The 23611-nt window shown below is 47.1% G+C and overlaps 1 long non-coding RNA gene across 3 annotated transcripts in view; it reads left to right on the top strand.

The window, feature by feature from the left end:
• Positions 1 to 23611, top strand: part of LOC134957103 (uncharacterized) — a 304559-nt gene that overhangs the window by 161923 nt on the left and 119025 nt on the right. For 2 of the 3 annotated variants that reach the window (XR_010186460.1, XR_010186461.1), the window contains one exon: positions 18062 to 18622. The exons of the other annotated variant lie outside the window; for it this stretch is intronic. This is a non-coding gene — a long non-coding RNA (uncharacterized LOC134957103). Of the gene's footprint in view, positions 1 to 18061; positions 18623 to 23611 lie in introns of those variants that run through there. 3 annotated transcript variants of the gene reach the window in all.

The raw sequence follows: 23611 nt of genomic DNA, 5'->3' as shown, positions 1-23611 counted from the left end.
TCACGACACCGGTGAGAATACAGGCAGACAGACGGGAACCCCAAAGCCACAGTCACAGGCTCACATAACAGGAAAGCCGGACAGATATCTTTAACAGGCTCCAGACACCAGGACTCAGGACTCTGGACTTAGGGCTACTGGATCACAGGAGCACACCAGGACAGGAACAGCTCACAGGAAGCTCTGGACTCTGCCAGAGCTGAGTACACAGGATTCCAGTATCAGACAGGACCTGGACACAGATGCTATACTGGACAAGACTCTATTCAGGAACATACAGGTATCTTAGCAGGACGTCTATCACCAGCTCAGAACTGCAGAGCTAGCTAGGTAATAAGGGAACACGCCCCAATCAGGATTGCTGGAAGCCAGGCACAAGGTAATTGCACAAACCCCTGCAGGTGAGAATGAACCCATAGAAAACAGGCTGCAATTACACAGACTCACCACCGGCGGCCAACAAGAGTCTTCTAAACAGGTGTAATGGAAATCCTGGCAAGCGAACAGAACTAGAATACAAAATACATAAACGGAAAGCAAACAGGAATGAACCACTGCTTGTGGTTCATAACAGTGGCACAGTATATAGGAACACTTAAGGGGCCAATGTGATGGGGTCTGAGTTTGAGAAATGTGTGAGTTTACTGCAAAACTCGCACATTTTTAGGACTTGGCCGCTGACCGCACATATGCAGCACCCATTGCTAGGGAAGGTTCTGGGGGAAGCTTCCGACGACTAAATCTGTGATGTGTAACCAACAGGTTACAGTGGGATCTTCAGATGGCGGTAGCCAATCTCCGGAATTCTCCACATTCTGGACGTTGGTAAATCTGTCACCATCACATCCACAATAGAAACCTGTGGTGATTACAGCTGCTGGCGGGAATGGAGGAAACTCAGAAGGTTTTAGAGATATCTGCTGCAGTCCCTCAGGGGATATGAAATATTTGCGGTTAGCCACAATATTTATTGATAAGTGGCCCCCTAAGACATCAACAACATGTTATTCAGCAAAGGATGCTACACTATTCTTTCCCAAAGGATGGTGTTGCCCATAGCAACCAATCATATTCTATCATTTTCAGGAGTGCAATAGACAAATGATACTGTAGCTACAATCTGATTGGTTGCTATCGGGCAATACCATCACTTGACTGTTTTAGACGCTTTAATAAATCTGCCCCATGGAGGGCAATGGAAAGCAGATCTACTGTATACAACCTAACAGTGAGTGACACAGACTAGTACACTATTTTCATTTGTATGTGTGCCACTTACGCTGGAGTCAAAGCTGCTGGTGCAAGAGGGGGTGAAGTGGGGGGGCAGGTACTAAGTTCCCGGGCCTGGCAGGGACCCAACTCAGCTACCCCTTCCCGCGGAGTATACTTACCTTCATCAAGGAAGCAGGTCCCTCCACCATGGCTGACACCATCTTCCTAGTGACATCTTCGGACACCGAACATCGAGAGTAAAGACACTGGGAAGATGGAGGCGGCTGAGTAGAGGGGAAGGGGGACCACTTCCCGGAGCAAGCAAGGTAGGTAGCGGCAGGGCCGGATTAACAATGGGGTGGATGGAGCTGCAGCTCCAGGCCCCCCATTGAAAATAGGCCCACAGGCTCCAATGCAACGCTGCCAGTGTTGACAGGAAAAAATATTCCTGTCATCACCAGCACCTCAGCTCCCTCACCTCCCGGCTACTCAGTTACCTCCACACCGATCCAGCTTGGCGAAGATCAACGAAACTGTCCCTGTCTGAATCTGCCCGAGGCCACGCCCCCGGCCCGTCCGTGGCTCCGCCCCCACAATCCCGAAGCTCATCTGATGTGGCCCTGGCAGGCTGTGCACAGTGAGTAAGCCTATTCACCTTTGCTTTTACCCTGTCTGGTGGCACAGCAACTAATTAATATATTATTTAACATGCGATAGCAGCATAAGTTAAATAAATATATAAGGGGGGGCAGGCACAAGTTAAATTAATATATAAAGGGGGTAGATACAGGTTAAATTAATATATAGGGGGAGCACAAAGTAAATTAATATATAAGGGGGGAATGGCACAAGTTAATATATAATGGGGACAGAATGCTCAACTTAAATATAAATGGGGGTGCAGGTAGCAGAACAAAATTATGGGGGAGGGAATCTATGGGGCTTACTGCATGTGTAAGCCTCATGGACTGTGGGGATGATTCAGGGGCGATCGCTGCACTCTGAAGGCTTTTGAGGAGTGTTTGCACGCGCACCCTGTAAGTCCCAGTGAGATGCATCTCACTGGTGCGATTGCCTTTGTCTGATTGACAGGCCGAGGCAGGGCAGGAGGGGGCGTGCCAATGGTATTAGAACGCCGCTGGTGGGGCGCATTATGGACAACGCAGGCATGTCCAGTTCGTTGTGGGAGTGGGCTGTGGTGGCTGCATGATGTCACACGCAGCCACTGCGACCCAGCACGTGGTGGGTAGCCGCCTGCCAGCGCATCTAGGTTGCGCAGGTAGGGAACTACTTGGCAGGGGGGGTAGGTAGGGCCTGACATGCGGGGCGGACTAGCCCTGTGCTGGCCGTCACCCCCGCATGTCAGAAAAACTGATCATAGATGTGCTAAATTTAGCACAATTACAATCAGCTCTGAATCACCCCCTGTGTTTCTTCCACAAGTTTTATGGTGATTGTTGTTGGTTAATGTAGGGTGCAGGGCCGTAACTACATGTGTGCCAGGTGAGCCTGGCACACAGCGCAGTTACCCTGAGGGCGCAACGGCCAGCGGCATGTAATGAGTCAAATTGACTCATTACGTGCCGCCGCGCTGGGGAAGAGAGAGCAGCGGAGAAGGAAGAGGAGGGAGGAGGACTGGAGCCGCAGCAGCGCTATGTCATTGGTAGTAGCGCCGCTGCAGCTGTCTCCGCTACTTCCGTATTGGCTACCCGGCGCTGCTGTGAATGCTGGGATGCAGTTCCTTGATCACACAGACCCATGGTGGGTTTGATTCCCACCATGGTTTTGTGTGGAGTTTGTATATTCTCCCCTTGTGTGGGTTTCCTCCCACACGTTGTATCGCGACATAAAATAACCTTAGTGTGTAAGTGTGTGTGTATACAGTAAGTGTATACTTAGTGTGTAAGTGTGTGTGTGTGTGTATACAGGGAATATAGATTGTAAGATCCAATGGGACCAGAACTGATGTGAATGGCCAAATGTTCTCTGTAATGCGCAGCAGAATATGTGTGCGCTATATAAATAACTGGTAATAATGATAATAATTTTTCTTGGCCAGAAAATGCAGTTCAGTGGCGATTTTATACAGTGAGACACTAAAATAACTTTATTCTGTGATCTAAGTAATAACAGAAAGGTGAATGTGACATACTGTATATTAATACAATGTAGAGCCATTGTCATTGTTGAAGTGCGGTGATAGGTAGCAACATTTTCTTCTCACCTTATGGTATTGGCCTGCCCCCTCCCAAGCCTAGAGCTCCATAGTATGGAGGGCACAGCCCTGTGCCCTTAGCCGTCGGCGAAACATCTGTTCCGGCCTGCACTAGAATCTTCTAGCTCAGGGGCAGCCAGGGATTCCCCCAGACACTCCTCCCACTCTCTCGTCTCCTCCTTCTCTGCATTGAGCAGGAACACACACCACAATGCAAGGAGTGTGCGCCGGGTATGATGGCGGGGAGCACAGGATAGGGATTGATAGCTATCCCACCCCTACCCACACACTTGTAGCTCATATAGTCATAAACTGCTCACCTGTACGGTGCCTGGGCATAAAAAAAATGAATTACAAGAGAGAGACCAATGTTAATGTATTCACATAATTTGTGTTTAGAGTGGGCTTATTTAATAACCAGTATTAGCATTCCTGCAGACTTTGGGGGTCATTCAGACCGTTTTCGCTCAGCAGCGATCGGGTATGAACTACACGAGGTCCCCCCAGCGATGGGGAGTGCAGGACAGCAACAGAATGGCGATCGCTAGAAGATTGACAGGAAGAGGCAGTTTGTGGGTGTCAACTGACCGTTTCCTAGGAGTGTCCGGAGAACTTTTGTTTGTGCAGCTTTATGAACATGCATTCGCACCCCTGCACAGCGGTTACCCCCTCCCCCTGTAGGCGGCGATGAGTGATGGAGGAGAGGGGGAGCGGGTGTATGAGGGAAGGAACAGGTGATGTAGGAGAGGAGGTGCAGGAGTATGAGGGATGAAGGAGAGGAGGTTCCGGAGTATGAATGATGGAGGAGAGGAGGTTCCGGAGTATGAGTGATGGAGGAGAGGAGGTTCCGGAGAATGAGGGATGAAGGAGAGGAGGTGCCGGAGTATGAGTGATGGAGGAGAGGGGGAGCCGGAGTATGAGGGAAGGAACAGGTGATGGAGGAGAGGAGGTGCCGGAGTATGAGTGATGGAGGAGAGGGGGATCCGGAGTATGAGGGAACGAAGTTTAAAAAAAGATAACCCAGCGCAAGCTGATAATATTTTGATATCTGCAGCCTCTATAAGTGGGTGTGCTCGTCCCACTACGAAGCAAAAAAGAACTAAAATGTTTTCAGTGTTCTGAAGAAGCTGCCGATTGTATCTAAAGGCAGAGAAACGCGTAAACTTCTTTACCATTGTACCCCAAGCCGGTATTCTTATTCACTGGTTCATATGCTCTGTAATTGAGCTGATACCTGAGGAGGAGCGGCACGGAGAACAACTACTGCCACACGGCAGCGTGGAGCCCGACACTGCAGGCAAAGAGACGACTGACTAGGAGACGGCTGCAGAAGAGACGAGTGCTCCAGCAGCGCCGGTGACCTGGTTTGGAGGCGGGCGGCACTAGGAGCATCAATTGCCGGTCAGCCCGGGTGCAGCATAGAGCCCAGCGTTATGGCACAGAGGGAGTAGCTTGTGAAACAGAGGTGGGAAAGACGAGCGTTTGAAATAACGCTGGCAGCCTGATTTGGAAGCGGCATCTTGACCAGTGTGGAGGACGAGGTGAGCACATTATCATACACCTACTGCCAATAGAAATCTTTGCCGTCTAGTTTTCCCATTTAAACAAGCACTTGCACGAAAGATAAGTGTGTCTCTCTTGTTGCATAGTGATCAAAAGACTGCTTACAGTGTGCCTACCCTGGGTTATAACAACTAAGAGACTGCTTCACAGTGAAAGTTACTGAGCAAATTAATACCCCATTCTGAGTATCATACAAACCAACTTTGGATTAAACATATTCACTGGACTTCCAGACATGTCCGCATGTAAAGGAACTGCTACCAGCGGACGGGAAGAGTGACTTTAATCACGTAGTTGGACACACATACTCATTACGAGCATTTGGATACGTGTTCATTATAAAGGATACTTTGGAGTGTAGCTTTCTAGATACAGGAATGCATTTGTTTTAAATTGTTCTGTCTTAACGATTGTACAAATCTTATTTTATCTACCGGCCGGTACTATATATACAAATACTTTTATAGCTTAAATAAATTATTAATGATATACATTGTTATATTGTGTGTTTGTTTACTATATTTTAATATCAGCGCCTCTACCCTTTTTTCCAGTCGTGGGAAAAAAACTTATGAGGGAACGAGTAGGTGATGGAGGAGAGGAGGTGCTGGAGTATGAGTGATGGAGGAGAGGGAGATCCGGAGTATGAGGGAAGTAATAGGTGATGTAGGAGAGGAGGTGCTGGAGTATGAGAGATGAAGGAGAGGAGGTGCCGGAGTATGATTGAAGGAACAGGTGATAGAGGAGAGGAGGTGCCGGAGTATGAGTGATGGAGGAGAGGGGGATCCGGAGTATGAGGGAACAAGTAGGTGATGGAGGAGAGGAGGTGCTGGAGTATGAGTGATGGAGGAGAGGAGGTGCTGGAGTATGAGTGATGGAGGAGAGGGAGATCCGGAGTATGAGGGAAGTAACAGGTGATGTAGGAGAGGAGGTGCCGGAGTATGAGGGATGAAGGAGAGGAGGTTCCGGAGTATGAGTGATGGAGGAGAGGAGGTGCCGGAGTATGAGGGATGAAGGAGAGGAGGAGCGGGTGTATGAGGGAAGGAGGAGAGGGGGAGCGGGTGTATGAGGGAAGGAACAGGTGATGTAGGAGAGGAGGTGCCGGAGTATGAGGGATGAAGGAGATGAGATTCCGGAGTATGAGTGATGGAGGAGAGGGTGAGCCGGAGTGTGAGAGAAGGAACAGGTGAAGCAACGCAGGCGTGCCCGGACCATGCGGGGGGGGGGGGGGGGGCATGGCGGCTGTGTGACGTCACATGCAGCCGCTGCAACCCGGACAGCGATGGGTAGCTCCCTGTCAGCGAGCAGGAGCTGCGCAAGTAGGGAACTACTCGTCAAGTTCAAAAGCATCGCCACCGTGCGATGCTTTTGTCCTTGTGCAGGGGGGGGGGGTTTAGGGCCAGACATACTGGGCGCCCCCCCGCATGTCTGTGAAACTGATCGTAGCTGTACAAAATTTTGCACGGCTGCGATCAGGTCTGGATTAGGCCCCTATTTAGGGCTACTTCAGAAATGTCCTTGGCTTTCCATCCCAATCCGCCCCTGTCTCCATGAATGTCAGAGCAGAGCAGGTGTTCAAAACCCGGCGAGTTGCAGCATACACCAGGCCCTGGGGTCTCCTCTCACATATTTAAGTGGTGTCTGTATCTGTGTTTTGTGTGTCTGTCAGTAAGTGGTGTCTGTGTCAGTAGGTTTATCTGTGTTGTCTTTGTCAGTAAGTAGCATCTATCAGTAAGTGTGTGTGTCAGTAAGTGGAATTTGTGTCAGGAAGGGGTGTCTGTTTATGTAAGTGTGTTTATGTCAGTAAGGGGTGTCTTTGTCAGTAAAGGGTGTCTGCTTATGTTAGTGTGTCTGTGTCAGTAAGGGTGTTTGTGTCAGTAAGGGTGTCTGTGTCCATAAGGGCTGTTTGTGCCAGTGTGTTTGTATCAGTAAGTGTGTCTGTGTCAGTGCATTTGTTTCAGTAAGGGGAATCTGTGTTAGTAAGGGGTGTCTGTGTCTGTGTCAGTAAGTGGTATCTGACAGTAAGGGGTGTTTGTGCCTGTATGTTTGTGTCAGTAAATTGTATCTTTGTCAGTAATGGGTGTCTTTCATTAAGTATGTATGTGCAAGTAAGTGATGTCTGTGTCCATAAGGGGTATCTGTCAGTAAGTGGTGTCTGTGTCTATAAATGTGTGCATCAGTAAGGTGTGTCAGTGTGTATGTGTCAGTAAGTCTTTGACAGTGGTGTATGTCAATATGTGGTGTGTGTGTGCCTGTATTAGTGTGTCTGTCAGTAAGTGGTGTCTGTGTCGATAAGTGTGTCCCAAGAGCCCTCAGTTGCCGGTCTACTCTGTTTTGCCCCTATCTTTTCTTATCTTTCCATATATGCTCTGTATTGCCCCATCTTTGCTCACCTTTCCACCTTCTTTGCATGTTGCTACAGCTCTCTGTATTATATGGCAGTCGCTGCGATGCTCCCTGTATGATATGGTGATCAATGATGCTCTGTATTATATGGTGGTCACAAACTTTTTCTCTTTATAGTTAACTATTAAGTGGTTAAAGGTAATCACTAGCTACTGTATGACCTCCACGGCGATAGCCACACTCATGGCACAGACCACACCCCCTATTCATACCAAACTGGTCACATCACTAGTCACACCACCGCAGCGTTTGTCACACCTCCTTCCGAGGCACACAATAGGCCCTTCATAAATTTCAGCTCCAGGCCCATGTGGACCTTAATCTGGCACTGGGTAGCGGTTGCCCTCCCCTGGATATGAATGCACCCTCCCTTCCCCCTATCAAACGCGCAAAGCGTCCCGACAATTAATATGTTTTTTAATATAGTTTAATTTAAGGATGCGTGGACACTCCCCCTTTTAAGCCATGTCCCCATGCCACTACCAGGGCCTGGCATGGCTCTTTACGGCCCTGGTCAAAGCACCTGCAACTCAGATCACTCCAGGAGGCTGTATGTGAGACTTTTCAGTGGCCACTCTAGTTATACTTTGTGACTATATACACGCACAACCACACCACTCACTTACTGTACTCTGGCTGCACGTACATGCCCACTGCCTGCAACAGCAAACTTATTCCAGACCTGGTCTCAGATCTCTAGACGTACACAATCGCAAGCCATCTTTCCAACTTAAAGAAGAAGTGAAATAATACAACTTAAGACAGAAAAGACACAAATCGCATTTCCATCTCACTCAGAATTATACCCACTCTTTTGTTGCGGTAGCTGTAAGTTTACACAGGCAAACAAAACTATAATGAGCTCACATTTGCCTTTTCCATTGGCTTCTGAGAGTGAATTATTAAAATAATTGTCACATTTTCTGGACAGTTCATTATGTAGGTTTCAGTGTGCAGGGTAACAGCAAAAATGAAGACATTAGAGATAAAGCAATGTAATTACATTAATTAGCAAAAGGGTAGAGAACAAAATCCAAGTGTTTGGATGTTCCAGTGGGCACTGTTGCTTAATTATCATGAAGTGGAAGACAAATCAAACCGCCCAGATGCTGCCTAGAAAAGGTTGTGCCTCGAAACTCACAAACAAGTAGATTTGTGAGAGAAGCCACAGAGAGGCCAACAATCATTTTGAAGGAGCTACGGAGGTCAGTAGCTGAGACTGGAATAAAAATGTACAAGAGCTCTGCCTAACACCGGCCTGTATAGGAGGGTGACCCAAATAAACTATTACTAATAATTAACCATGGGCCTAATTCAGGTTTGTGACAGGACGGTACTGTACGAAAGCCCTCACCGCTTTCGCATCCCGTCCCCAGTACACAGAATGGAGTTTTAGGTCACACGGGACCTGGCCACACAGGGGATTGCCACTTACCGTAAGTAACCGACTCCACCCGCTGCGCAGTGGGCAGGTTTATGCTGCCACCACCAAACTCCTAACCTGCCGTGGCATCTGGAACCACGGTTCTGCTCTGTATGCGTCGACACACCGCCTTACCACACCTGTGTGGTGTTGACGAATCCCCACTAGTCGCTTGACTATGCCTCTACCCGGTAGCTGGCTGGAGGCAGAGCTTGGAGACGCTGGGTACACCCCGGACAGCCGGAAAACGGAGCTAGGTTTCGCCTAGCCCTGCAGGTCACAAGATGAAGTGGTTGTTTTGAGGCAGAAGATATTTGTTGTAAAAGAAAAGATATTGTTTTTAGTAGCAGTACTACAAGTCCCAGCAAGCCTCCCCCGCATGCTGGTACTTGGAGAACCACAAGTACCAGCATGCGGCGGAAAAACTGGCCCGCTGGTACCTGTAGTACTACTACTAAAAAAATACCCAAAAAAAGACAAGACACACACACCGTGAAAGTATAATTTTATTACATACATACACACATACATACATACTTACCTTAAGTTCCCACGCAGGTCGGTCCTCTTCTCCAGTAGAATCCAAGGGGTACCTGTTGAAGAAATTATACTCACGAGATCCAGGGGTCCAGGCTCCTCGGGAAATCCAGGTGTAATCCACGTACTTGAAAAAAATAACAAAACGGTGTCCCGACCACGAACTGAAAGGGGACCCATGTTTGCACATGGGTCACCTTTCCACGAATGCCAGAAACCCACTCTGACTTCTGTCTAAGTGGGTTTCTTCAGCCAATCAGGGAGCGCCACGTTGTAGCACTCTCCTGATCAGCTGTGTGCTCCTGTCCTCACTGACAGGCAGCACACGGCAGTGTTACAATGTAGCGCCTATGCGCTACATTGTAACCAATGCTGGGAACTTTCTGCCCTGCGGTTGACCTAAAGTGACGTCACCGCTGAGCAGAAAGTTCCCATCATTGGTTACAATGTAGCGCATAGGCGCTACATTGTAACACTGCCGTGTGCTGCCTGTCAGTGAGGACAGGAGCACACAGCTGATCAGGAGAGTGCTACAACGTGGCGCTCCCTGATTGGCTGAAGAAACCCACTTAGACAGAAGTCAGAGTGGGTTTCTGGCATTCGTGGAAAGGTGACCCATGTGCAAACATGGGTCCCCTTTCAGTTCGTGGTCGGGACACCGTTTTGTTATTTTTTCAAGTACGTGGATTACACCTGGATTTCCCGAGGAGCCTGGACCCCTGGATCTCGTGAGTATAATTTCTTCAACAGGTACCCCTTGGATTCTACTGGAGAAGAGGACCGACCTGCGTGGGAACTTAAGGTAAGTATGTATGTATGTGTGTATGTATGTAATAAAATTTTACTTTCACGGTGTGTGTGTCTTGTCTTTTTTTGGGTATTTTTTTAGTAGTAGTACTACAGGTACCAGCGGGCCAGTTTTTCCGCCGCATGCTGGTACTTGTGGTTCTCCAAGTACCAGCATGCGGGGGAGGCTTGCTGGGACTTGTAGTACTGCTACTAAAAACAATATCTTTTCTTTTACAACAAAGGCTATCAGCCCCCCCATCCGCAGCCCATTGGATGGGGGGGGACAGCCTCGGGCTTCACCCCTGGCCCTTGGGTGGCTGGGGGGGGGACCCCTTGATTGAAGGGGTCCCCACTCCCCCAGGGTACCCCGGCCAGGGGTGACTAGTTGGATTTTTGATGCCACGGCCGCAGGGCACTATATAAAAGTGACCCCCGGCTGTGGCATTATCTGTCCAGCTAGTGGAGCCCGGTGCTGGTTTTAAAAATACGGGGGACCCCTACTCTTTTTGTCCCCCGTATTTTTGGGACCAGGACCAGGCGCAGAGCCCGATGCTGGTTGCTTAAATATGGGGGAACCCCTGTCATTTTCCCCCCCATATTTTTGCAACCAGGATCGGCTCAAAGAGCCCGAGGCTGGTTATGCTTAGGAGGGGGGACCCCACGCAATTTTTTTAGAAAAAATAAGCACTTTCCCACCCCTTCCCACTGATATACATGCACGGATCTCATGGATCCGTGCATGCCTATCTAATCACGGGGAAAAAAAAAAGGTCTGTTTTTTTTTAGCACTTTTTTACGAGTTGTAATTTTTCACGGCAGTGTTTGTTTTTTTTTTGCTTTGCACTTCTTAGTAAATGACCGAGATTCATACTTAAACAGCCGCGTTTTGACCGATGGTGTATTCATTCGTAATTTTTTACTTGGACTTGCAAAAAATTACGAATGCCCTCATCTCTGCCGTGATTAGTGTTTAGTAAATTACCGAGATGACACTTTGATGAAAAAACGGCATCTCGGTCAAAATCGGGAGCTTAGTAAATTTCCCCCATAGAGCGCTACATATGACATGTTAACTTAAAACACATCATTAAACATATTTTTAAACAGTCCGCGCACAGCGCCGTAAGTACATTTCAAATATGGTGCCTAGCACCAGTTGTCCTTAAAATGGCGCTGGGCACTTAAGGGCTAACCCCTTACGTGCTGTGACCGCCATTAACCATGTGGCCGCCAGGGTCTCCGGCCACAAGGTTGGATCGCAATACGCGATCCAGCCACAAAATCTGCTAAGAGGATGCGGGCGCATTCCTGCGGTGCCCCGCAATAAATGCGATTGCCTCTGCCTTGTTCGCAGGGCAGGGGGGGGCGGCAACGCTCAGTTCCCAAGGCGGAGACAGAGCCTTGCGGAGGCATGACGGGAAAATGAGGGCATGGTGGCTTGAACGGTGGGTGTGACGGGGCCGTGTTCAGGGCGGCTGCGTGATGTCGCACTCAGCCGCTGCGATCACAAAAATAGCGGCGGGCCCCTGCGGGTGCAGCCAGGCTGCACCAGAAGGAAGCTACCCTATTTTTAATGATCACACTGAAATTGCGGAGCGACCACATTTTCAGCGTGGTGAAGGGGGGGGCAGATAGCATGCTGGGTGGCCTTGCCCTGTGATGGGCGACCCCCAACATACGAACCAAAGGATTGCAAATTCTGCTACTTAGTATTTGCAATCCTTACTGAGTTAGGCCCCATGTCAATAGCACATCAGAAGTTTACCTAATAGCATGACTCACGTGTGATGTGAGAAAAGGTCTTGTGGTCATGATGTAAAATGCGTGGCAGCTGTTCATCAGTGTGGACAGGGAATGTTCTAAAAATGCTTAATCAAAGTCAAAACAAACTGATTTAGCATTAATTACTGTTGCCTGTTGGAATTCATTTGTAAACATGGCAGATAGTAGATCTACCTCTAATGTCAATTCAGTTGAGGCCCTATGGAAATATTATACAACTAGTGTGCACTAGTGTCATGTGACAGAACTGAACAACCTTGAACAAATCTTCCAGGGTGAATGGGACCAAATCGTACCTGACCAGTGTGCAAAGCTGGCACCTACTTATTTCAAAAGAGTAAAGCTGTTACGACTTCAAAAGGAGGCTTTACAAAATATTCAAGTGTAAAGATTCAATACTTCCATTTAACAGCTCTCTTGACGCAGTGTCTCCACAGTCCACACATCCCCTTCTACCTTTTACAAGTGACACCCTACACACAGCCATACCTACACATAGGATTCCTGTTAAAAAAACACCTCATTATGTTTATTATTAAATGGTTGGGAGACAGTATGGGTAGAAAACAATATGTAAACAGTAGACTCAATTGAAAGCAGCAGGTACAACAATGCAGCTGTTGCAATATGGCAATCTAGTTGAGTTCCGGCATAAGGCAATGTTCTTGGTGTTTTTAGTACCAATCTTTCCCAAGTTCTTGGAGGATGGACCTACCTTTAGGACATACTGTATGTACTTGTGGGATTGTCTGAAGCAAAGATGGAGGCCTGCGCAAAACAGTCTTTTAGTGTCTTGAAATCTTCCTCATATGCTGCCTCCAGCTTTCTCCAAAGATCTCTCTAACTTAGTAGTATAGCTTCTTGTCAGCCTTCTTGGGGGTCACAACATCACTTGGTGGAGGGAATCCTCTGGTAAATTCATGCTGTGATCTATTAAACTTCGTAAGGTGGCACAAACTACAGACAGTACCCAGGAATAACCAAAGTTCACCAACTTCGTGAGTCTTGGCCATTCTGCAAAAGCTTCTCTCTTGGTATGTTTGTTAGTAATGTCGCTTCTATGACAATATAGCCCACATACTTCACTGTTTTCATTTAGAAGTGTCCTTGTCCAAAGACACCTTCAGCCCATGGTTCATCAATCTGACTTACACTTTGAACTGCCTCTGGTTGTTCTCTACTAAAGTGTGCCCAAACACGATTAAGTCATTAAGGTACATCAATTCCTACCTAACTAAAAGTTTATATCACCCAACACTTCTGGAATGTGGTGTGCACCAAACTCTCTGCAGCAACCTCTGAACTGGATGAAACACAAAGGACAGATTAAGGTTCCCCCAACTAGTAGGCACAACAGGGTCAGCATGAGGAATAGGTTGACACTGGTGCCTATGACAGGTACATCTCCAAGCTCTCTATGCACTTCTGGGCACACTTCACTTTTGCTGCCTTCATGGAAAGCCTAAAGTGTTGGAGATTTATGGCAAGTAAAGGTTTCTTTGGTCACGCAATCCCCACTGTACTATTTCAGACAAGGGACATTTGGTTACATCTGACTAGTGTCTTCTGTAAGATTATACAAACACTATGCACACTTGTGAACCATCATCTAGCAAGGCACAGTTTCCCAGTGACGTAGACACTTACGTGGGAAGTAGGAGAGATCTAGCCAACTGGAGTCCTGGGTCTCTTTTAGAGTAAGGAATTCCCCTCAGACAATGCTTCAATATCCTGGGATGGACAAGAGTGGAGCTACCTCTATTTTCCTGATGGCCAGGTTCCTTTGGGACAAGATTGTGTCTACCTCTCTCTCTGGGGACTCCAATGCTGAGGTCACCTTTCATCCATGTTTTCAACTTCTCCACACACATAGCAGCCCTTGCTGATCTTGACTTAATTCAAAACTGGAGGTTCTTTCCCTCTTAATGTTGAAGTGGAGTGCTCTATTGCGCAAACGCCAGTCTTCCTGTCCTCCAGCAAGGCTTCATTACCTACACCAAGATGACTGCCAAACTCACAAATGAGCATGTACAGGGGCCATCTTGTCTATACTGTGTAGAGTTACATGGTGAGAGACAGAATTCTCCTGCTTCAATAACGGAACTGGTTAGTTCCTGCCGTAAAGCTGTTCCAGCATCCCTGCACCACTACCTATTTGCAGCATACACTGACAAGCTGGTGAGCTATATGAAACTCCACCCCACTCACCTTTCCACCCCCCACCCATTAGCAGTGTACATGTAACAGCGAGTACAGGTGTATCTGTTTATAGTTTGAGTGATTCACTGGTGCGTGCCTATATAACTCTGCAATATCAACACCTGCACACACATCATTTCCAGCACAGGTTAAAAAGGTTTTGCCATCTCTACTATTTTTAAAGTTAGCTGTCTCTCAATCTGCTTACACTCCTTGGCTATACCTCCTCATACAAAGAGTTCTCAGCTCTTGGATTCACATCAGGCTTCATCACCATCAGCTCTCTCGATTAGATGGTGAGGTTCTCTTGTTGTAACTGAGTAAAGGCCAGTGTAGTCTGTATCTGATGCAAAGCATCTTTTTGTTAAATGGTCTTTGGTCAAACCTCCACAAATTATTTTCTTCCATTAACATCAGCCAATGATACGACACCTTCTCTACCGCTCTATGGATCAGTTTATCTATTCAGTCAACTTCTTCCCTGAACTTGAAAGGTATTTCTCAGTCTGCATAGATCCATGGCAACTTAAGGTACACCAAACTCTTTCCAATGCTTAATGACTTTGATGGCCACCTAGAGTTGGGCATTTTAATGTTCCAAAATCCTCTGACACTTTGCCATCTCTACACATTTCCACACATAAATGTGCATTTATAAAGTGTACTTCACAACTTATATATATCTTCACATGCAGGGGTAGGTATAGTCCACGCATAAGATCTATGTGGGTCTGCTGAGAAATGGGGTACTCAGCACCGTTCCAGCAGACCTGCTTGGTTGGCTAAGCCCAGGGCCATTTCGAGGGCAAGTTGAGCCATGCAATCACAGGGGACGTTTGCGGTTAGTGTCTATGCAGCAGAATTCCATGCGGTCTGGCTGTCTGGAAAACTGCTGAATAAGTCCCTTCCAAAATGACCATCACCTCACAGGAGACAGATGCTAGAGGACCTCTAGTAACTGGGAAAGGCACAGGTGTGAACAGCGGTACCTGTAAGTGCTGGGACCACTGACCTGCAAGGAGAAGAAACTGCAGTGAATCCGGGGGACCGCAGGCACCAAACGTGTATGTATCTAGCACTTCCGGGTACTGCTTTACTGTGTGGCATAATTTGTAAGGGGCATTACTGTGTAGGGAATACGTTCCCTCCCAACATTGATCAACTCGTCTGTCAATGTTTTTCTGGATGCTAGGTGCATGCCCATGCTGCCCCAGTGCTGTAGATTTCCTCCTCTTTTTTGGTCTCACTGTGCCCCTGATATTGGCTGGTTTGCTTCTCTTAGGCCGCAGAGGCATAATATGGTGTCAGGGGCATAACTGTGGGGCATAATATGGTGTCAGGGACATTACTGTGTGGGGCATAATATTGTGTCAGTGGCATTACAATGTGTGGCATATTGTGTAGGAGGCATTACAATGTGCATACTGTGTAATGGGCATTATGGCTGTGTTGCATAATGTGTAAGGGGCATTACGGTGTGTGGCATGATGTGTAAGGGGCATTACAGTGTGTGGCATAATGTGTAATGGGCATCATTGTGTGTGGCATACTGTGTAATGGGCATTATGGTGTGTGGCATAATGTGTAAGGGCATTACTGTGTGGAATAATGTGTAAGGGGCATGATGGTGTGTGGCATAACGTGCAATGGGCATTACTGTGTGTGGCATACTGTGTAATGGGCATTAAGGTGTGTGGTATAATGTGTAAGGGACATTACTATAAGGTGGAATAATGACAATGTATGGGGCATGAATCAGAATTTTTTCTGTGGTGGCCAATGTCTGGGGGTGCATGGTGCAAAAATGGGATGTAAGGTGGTCTTTTTCTGCAATGCCAAGCCCCTTGCAGTGAGGTCATACACCTCTTTTTGCTCCCGCGACTTAGGTGCGTTTTTTAGGAGCCAAATTGCCTAGAAAGCAGAAATGGCCCTCGCTAAGCCCCATTCTGGCTAAACCATATTTTGTCAGCCACGTTGCCTTGCTGGATCCTTGAAAGTTGGTTGTAGTGGATGTGACTGTAATGTCACATTATAAAAAAGACCTCAGTTTTTCAAAATATAAACAATAGAGAACACGATTTGAGAAAATAATGTGTTATTCAGTGAAATGAAAAAATTGGTCAAGTGTCTGAAGACAGGTCCCTAATTAGCAGCCCTCGGGTTCCCACTCTGCATTTCCGGACATGTGTAAGAGAAGGTACATTGGCAGTGGAGTCCTATTTGTGCTCTCAACTCCATTACAGTGGAGTAAAAGCCCAGCTATGACTTCCAGTTCAAATGGCCAAGTATATAGCTCCACTGCTTGCAGACATAGTGGTCATATAATGGCTATGGGGGTCATTCTGAGTTGAACGCACGTAGCAAGTTGTTGCTGCTTGTGCGATCAACCTGACGCCGCCTATGGGGGAGTGTATTTTAGCATAGCAGTTCTGCGAACGCTTGTGCAGCCCTGCTATGCTAAAAAAGTTTCAAGTAAAAAAGACCAGGGCTGCAGTTACTCACCAGTGCGACGGATCCAGCGATGAAGGTCCTGACGTCAGACATCTGCCCTCCAAACGCCTCGACACACCTGCTTTGGACTCACCATGCCTGGAAAACGGTGAGTATCCGCCCCGGAACACCTCCCGCTTGTCCGTCTTCTTGCGATTGCCACTGCAATCACATTTCTCGCTGGCGGCATTGTTGCCCGGCGACGAGAGTCGCCAGGCAACAACGCACATGCGCAATGCATCCGCCGCGCATGCGCATTTCCGACCCAATTGCACCGCAGCAAAGAACTGCTGCGTGCGAACGGGTCGGAGTGACCCCCTATAGTGGTTATAAAAAATGGTACTGTAGTTACGACGATGATGACAGAGATAACTGCAAAAATTGATTTTTCAAAATCTTGGGATGATAAAGATCTGTCATGAAAATGGCCAGACTGGAAGGTGCAAATGTTGTTTATTAAAAGTTTTATGTTTTACTAAAGTTTTACATAACGATCACCAGTAGCCTATAATATGAACTGGATTTCTGCTTTTCTTTTTATCCTTATTTAGAGACCATGATACTGATTAATTGTTCTTGCACTGTTCCTTTTTTGTCCTACTTTATTTTTTTATTTTATTTTTTGTTTTATTGAGTGATATCGATGTTATATATTTTTTTAGGTTTGTTTTGTTTTTGGCTGAACTGGGGCCTGATGTAACGCTGCCCGAGGTCAGCAGCTTTGCAGGATGCCGGCCGAACTCAGACGATTTTTTAAAGGGGCAAATGCTTACAAGGCATGGTCTTGCCTTGTAAGTGATTGCCCCTTTAAAAAAAAGTCCAAGTGCGGCCAGCATCCTGCATAGCCGCTGAATTTGGGCGATGTTACATCCGGCCCCATATTGTAATTTCTCGGGTCATTCCTTTTTTTTGAAGATACTATTTGAGCTGAGTCTCATGCTATTAAATGATCTGTGCTACATTATGCTGCCATTTACAATCTTGAATTCTGATGGGATGCTTCGGGAGGCAGTCAATTGACCACCGGACAGGATCCTGGCGGTCAATATACCGACGCCGGAATCCCGACACAAGCTGCAATACCAGCGGTTGAAGTGCCGACCGCCAGCTGGTTCCCCAACTTTCGTGCTGGTCCATGCCACCACCCGAGGGGGGGAATAGAACCCTGTGGCAATCTAAGGTCGTCACCGGGCCCGAAGCGTGGCGAGCCCGCGGGGGGACACCCTGCGCTCTCCTCCAGAATCCTGGCTGTCGGGATCCCGGTGTCGGTCTCCTGACCACCAGGATCTCATACTGATCCCAATTCTACATTTATCCTCTGCCCCGTCTGTATTGCAGTGTTGTTGTTTTTTTACATTGTGCTCTTTAATATTGCTATTAATAAAAGTTTAAAAAAAAAAGAATTATTATAATAAACCCTAAACAAAGTATACTTTCCCTTTAAGACTCAAACAAAGGGAGAAGACGTGTGCAAAAATCTGTTTGAAAATGTGAAACAGGAGACAGATTTCTACCAGAGAGAAGTTGAGAGATTTATAAGAAAGTGACAGCACTGACTGGTGATTCAAGCACTGGGTTTCGGGAGAAGGCAGAAGGCAACAAAAGAGAACATACATAAAACATACTTAAAAATTAAGATGGGAAAAGCAGTAACAGAAGAAGCCGAGAATTCAAATTCATCGTTAAAATACAAGATGTGTTTAACTCAGACTAGTGAAATCCATACTAATGACTCCCTTCTCCCCCAGCTCATTAAATATAAATACACTAATATAGCACTCTGGCCTTGTCCTCAGGCAGAATTTACCCCAACAGGATAATAAATTGTAAAACATTTAGGAGAAAGTACATTTCTTTACACCGTTGAATTACTCTGTCCAGTCAAATATTCTCCGAATTACACGTGTTGAGACTGTGTTCTGAAATGTACTTATTTTGTAATGTACAGTAATGGTATTTAAATTTAGCTATGTTTTTGTTTTGTAATTATTAAAAAGGATCAATTTAATAAGGAAAGAAGCCAAATAGAACATTTAAATATATATATTTTACAGGACGTGCTTACAGCTCACCATATGCCAGACCTGCAAAACAAAACAACATTTTGTTTCACCATTTACTCAGCGTGGTCACTTGGAATATGGGATGTGACTGCAGCCAGCTGGACTTATACCCCTGCGATTTAAGAGGCACATCTGCAGATATGGATCTCCTCCAGCCCTTCACAGTAATGTAGTGGTCACTGCCAAATGCGGACGGCATTATCTAGTATGTACCATACTTACCTACTTTGAATGTCTCCTCTCCGGGAGAAGCCCGGAGAGGAGACGCTGCAGGAGACTTCAGGGGGCATGGGCCGGGCTGTGACATCATCAAGCCCCACCCCCTCATCTGGAAAACGCCACAATTCACGAGTCCGCGGGAAGGGGGCGGAGCTAAAATTGCACGATTCAAGTCATTTTAACCCCTTCCCCACTCCACGGACCCGCAAACTCTGGAGAGTATCTCTCCACCCTGCCAGCATCTCTAGGATGCGAGCAGGATGCGGGAGACTTGCCTACTCTTCCGGGGGTGCGGGGAGCTACCCCAAAAAACGTGAGCCTCCTGCAGCTTCCGGGAGAGTAGGCAAGTATGGTATGTACCCAGCAGCAGGGGTGCCTGTTTTTTTATTTTATTTCTGTGCCTCCTGATTCCTAGGGAGCTCTATGCCAGGCCCCTCCCAGCAGGATGGACACAAGCCTCCATGGACGGTGCTGCCAAGGAACACCTTCAGGAGAGGCATCATGGACGCCATCAGGAGCATCATCATGTATGTCATCTGGAGCAATATCATGGACATCAGGAGCAGCATGAGGTATGCCCCCAGGAGCAACATGATGTACGCCACTGTGAGACACGTGGGCAGAGCTGGATTAACGGGGGGCCCTGGGGGTACGTACCCCGAGCCCCCCTTTCCAAAAGGGCCCCTTGCCACACCACAGATCGGAAGTCTCGTCCAATCTGATATGCGGTGCTGCGCTCCCATCCCCACTGCAGCGGCGGCCGCACAGACAGCTGAGCTGAGCGACTGCTCAGCTGTCCAATAATGTATGAATGAAGGGATCCGGTCTGAAGATCGACAGTGTCTAGGTCGACAATGTTTAGGTCGACCACTATAGGTCGACAGTCACTAGGTCGACATGGATGGAAGGTCGACAGGGTTTCTAGGTCGACAGGTCTAAAGGTCGACATGAGTTTTTCAAATTTTTTTTTGGGGGGGGGGTTTTCATACTTAACGATCCATGTGGACTACGATTGGAACGGTAAAGTGTGCCGAGCGAAGCGGTAGCGGAGCGAAGGCACCATGCCCGAAGCATGGCGAGCGGACGCGGTGCACTAATTTGGGATCCCGGTCACTTTACGAAGAAAACGACAAAAAAAAAAAATCCTCATGTCGACCTTTAGACCTGTCGACCTAGCACATGTCGACCTAGAAACCCTGTCGACCTTCCATCCATGTCGACCTAGTGACTGTCGACCTATAGTGGTCGACCTAAACATTGTCGACCTAGACACTGTCGATAAAACGAACCACACCCATGAATGAAGCAGCCTGCCGTTCAGTCATTGGCTGGGCGTGCAGGCTGTAGGGAAGAAGGAATCCCTAGCAGCGTGGCATGTGTCTGTGTGCTTTCTCTTTATTAGGGGCCCCACTGTCTTAAGTGCTCCGGGCCCCCCATGATCTTAATCCGGATCTGCACATGGGTTCTTCCAGAACTTTGTGTCTGGATTGGTGAAGTAGCTTCTGATGGTCGCAATGTTGTATCCCAGCTTGCAACGTTGGTTGCAATGCTGGAATCACAGCTACATCCAGGAGGCTTCTCTTTTACTGAGGCATCTCCCGCATGTCCTGCCTTATAATCGGACGGAAATGCACTAATGCTTGAAAGCGCAGTTGCATTTTTGTCCATCCTCTGAATCAGGCCCTAGAGGTTATATTGTGTTTTGTCTGGTTTTATTCATTGATGAGCCATACTTGTCATCTTCCTGAGAGAAGCAGCCATGTCGGCTCAGTGGGGTGGAGGCCGGATGTCCCAAAAACAATCTGCATTCAAATGGAGAGTCCAAACCAAGTAGTTTAACCATTGTAGCAGAGCATAATCCATAACTAACTGAAATCGAACCCATGTCAATTAGTTATCTTAAAGAAATCAATGGTCCACTTTAATGCCAGGCATTCAGTCTCAATTACTGAATATTTTCCTTTAGAATAGCTTTCTATCAGCAGCAGATTTGTCCAAGGGGCTGCAGCAGTGACAGCGGCTTCCCACTGGAAGAGCTCCATGCTAATCACGTTGGTCAGGCAGTCCCAGGAGTAGGTGTATTCTCCACCTGGGACTGCCAGTCCGAAATGCAGTTAGAAAGTTAAATTGGAAGCCACTCCCCTGCTATAACGGCAGGCCTATCTGGCTTCTAGGGGCTGCATCCGATGCAGTCCCTAGAAGCCTGCTTGATTTGTCTGCATGTGCGGATCACAATCCCACGCATGCACACATTTCAGACCGGTGAAATCCCCGGGACATACTGTAGAAGTAGGAACCACCCTTAAATTTAGCTGATTATAAAAAGCTTGCTGTAAAGCAATGAATAAAAGAGACATTCTGGTTAGGGGTGATTGAATAATCCAGAACTGAATGGTAAATCACATTGTTTCCCAAACTCGTTCCTTGTTTTATGGATATCCACTGTTGAGGATAGATGGTTAAATCAGATTGACTGGGGTACTAAATAAGACACCTGTGCTCAAGCATAGTTATTCTTAAAACCAGGACCTTGAGTGCAGTGCCTTGAGGACCGAGTTTGGGAACCTTGATTGTAGGCCAATAGTTCTCGTTCCAAATAAAGATGGGAGCGATATCCTGAATTGACTATAGACGGTCGTTGGAGTTTCTTGCTTTGAATCTTACCCCATGCAAAGACTGGGTTAACTGACAACATTGACTCAGCCACATTTATACCCATCCATGATCTAACAAATGGATCCTGGCAGGTTGAGTTACACAAATCTTCAAAACATAAGATGGCTTTTGTCACTCCCTCCTGGCTTTGTCATTTCACAACCATATCTTTCAGTCTACAGAGAACACCAGCTTTCTTCCAGATCCCAATAGACACGGTTCCTCAGCCCCTCAGAACTGCAGCAGCCTGTTTGGATCACTTTGTCATTTTTAGTGCAGACTGGAAGTGTTTTCTAAATCGGCTGAAGGCATTGTTTCATTACCTGAGACAAGCATGTCTGACTGCCAACATCTAGATATGCCCATTTACAAAGTCAGAGACCACATATTTGAGATATTTACTGAAAAGTGAGTTCACTTGGAGAAGTAGTCCCTGTCACCAAGGCAAGAAAACAGAGGACCTATATTTGTTTGTAGGTAGGGCAGGGTGTTACCAGAGATCATATATAATTTCTCTACAAAATGTAGGTGTTAATAAAAAAGAATCTAGTTTGTACACTTCCATTATGTGCATTTTACCTTGAACTGATGTTTTAAAGAGCTCTGAATTCTCCCAGCTCTTTGTCTTACAAACTCGGGCTTCTGTATCCCAGATATCTATTAGTAGAAAGCAGTAGTGGCTCCTACCGTTCTGTTATATGCTAATGTGCAGGATTGTAATGCCAAACATTCACACAACTCAACAAGCAGGGTCCTAGAGACTGCATTGGCTGCACTCCCTAGAAGTCAGATAGGGCTGCTGTTCTGGCAGAGGGATGGAAGCGCTCTCTCTGCTAATTGCAGTGTGGACTACTAGTCCCATGGTGAAGAAGAGGGGAGGGGGGGGGGGGGGGGTTTAGACTGCAGCACCTAGGTAAAATCCACCTCTAGTCAGTTTGCATGGTCTGGGATGGTTGGAGGGGGGCGTGTTACCTTTATTGCATCATCGTGGACCTGACCCATATTGCACAGTCCACCAATTCATGCCAATGTAGAGCGGGTTATGAGCCACAATGATGCAACTCAATGCAAAATGTGTCATCAAGCTCCTGGACTGCCCACTTCACTTGGGAACTGGACCGCATGAGAAAGGCTGGTCTACTTTCTGGGGAAACTGGGAGAACCCCAATTCAGTGTATGATCCAGGGGTCTATCATTCTCAGGCCTTTTACCTACAGGGTGCGGTTCTAAACACCCTGCAAGCCAAATCCTAGAATGATGTGTGGGTGGCGGTGCCACCACTTACACTCTGCGCCATGGGCAGCACCACTGCTTGCCCCCCAATAGTCAGGGCCCTCCTAAAGCACAATCAAGGCACATTAAATGTGATGGCAAAGAGAAATGGTCTGATTCAGGAGGAGGAAGTCAAAACAGCAGCCTTATAAGGTGTCATTTGCACCTCGGCAAAACGCTCTGCATTTGGGGCAGATGTAACTGTGCAGAGAGAGGTAGGAGTTCATGTATTAAGCATTGGCAATTCAAAGCCATCAATTCTCAGTGTTTTTGCTGCAAATTGAAAACAGCAGTACTATTCAGTATTAAGTGCACAGCACACCCGGATTTGCACTAGTATAGTTGAAAAGTCACCATTGAGTTGTAGTGATTGCTGTCCTTATTCCTGTGCAAAGGGGCATCATCATGCTGAAACAGGGAAGGTTCTGCCCAAATTCATTATGAGGCTGGAAACATACAAGGCTCTTGAATGTCTTTTATGTTATGGCATTCGAATTTCCCTTCACTGGTGCAAAAGGGCCAAGGGCAAACCATGAAAAGTAGCCCCAGGCCATTGGGGGTCATTCCGAGTTGATCGCTGTCGAATACTGTGACAGAGGCAACCTGCTGAAGGCCTAACAGTTATGTGTGTGCACTACGGGATAGTACGTATATTATGTATACATCCAATAAGCAAAGGGTTCTCATATTCACTAGTATAATATGAAAGCATAACAGAATCCATTTTGATTCTAGCTAGATGATATAGCAAATTCATCTTGAACTTTATACACACCCTGAGAGAAA

Source organism: Pseudophryne corroboree, chromosome 9, assembly GCF_028390025.1.
Source record: "Pseudophryne corroboree isolate aPseCor3 chromosome 9, aPseCor3.hap2, whole genome shotgun sequence".
Lineage (NCBI taxonomy): Eukaryota > Metazoa > Chordata > Amphibia > Anura > Myobatrachidae > Pseudophryne > Pseudophryne corroboree.
The sequence above is the reverse complement of the archived record's forward strand: the minus strand, read 5'-3'. Positions and strand labels throughout refer to the sequence as shown.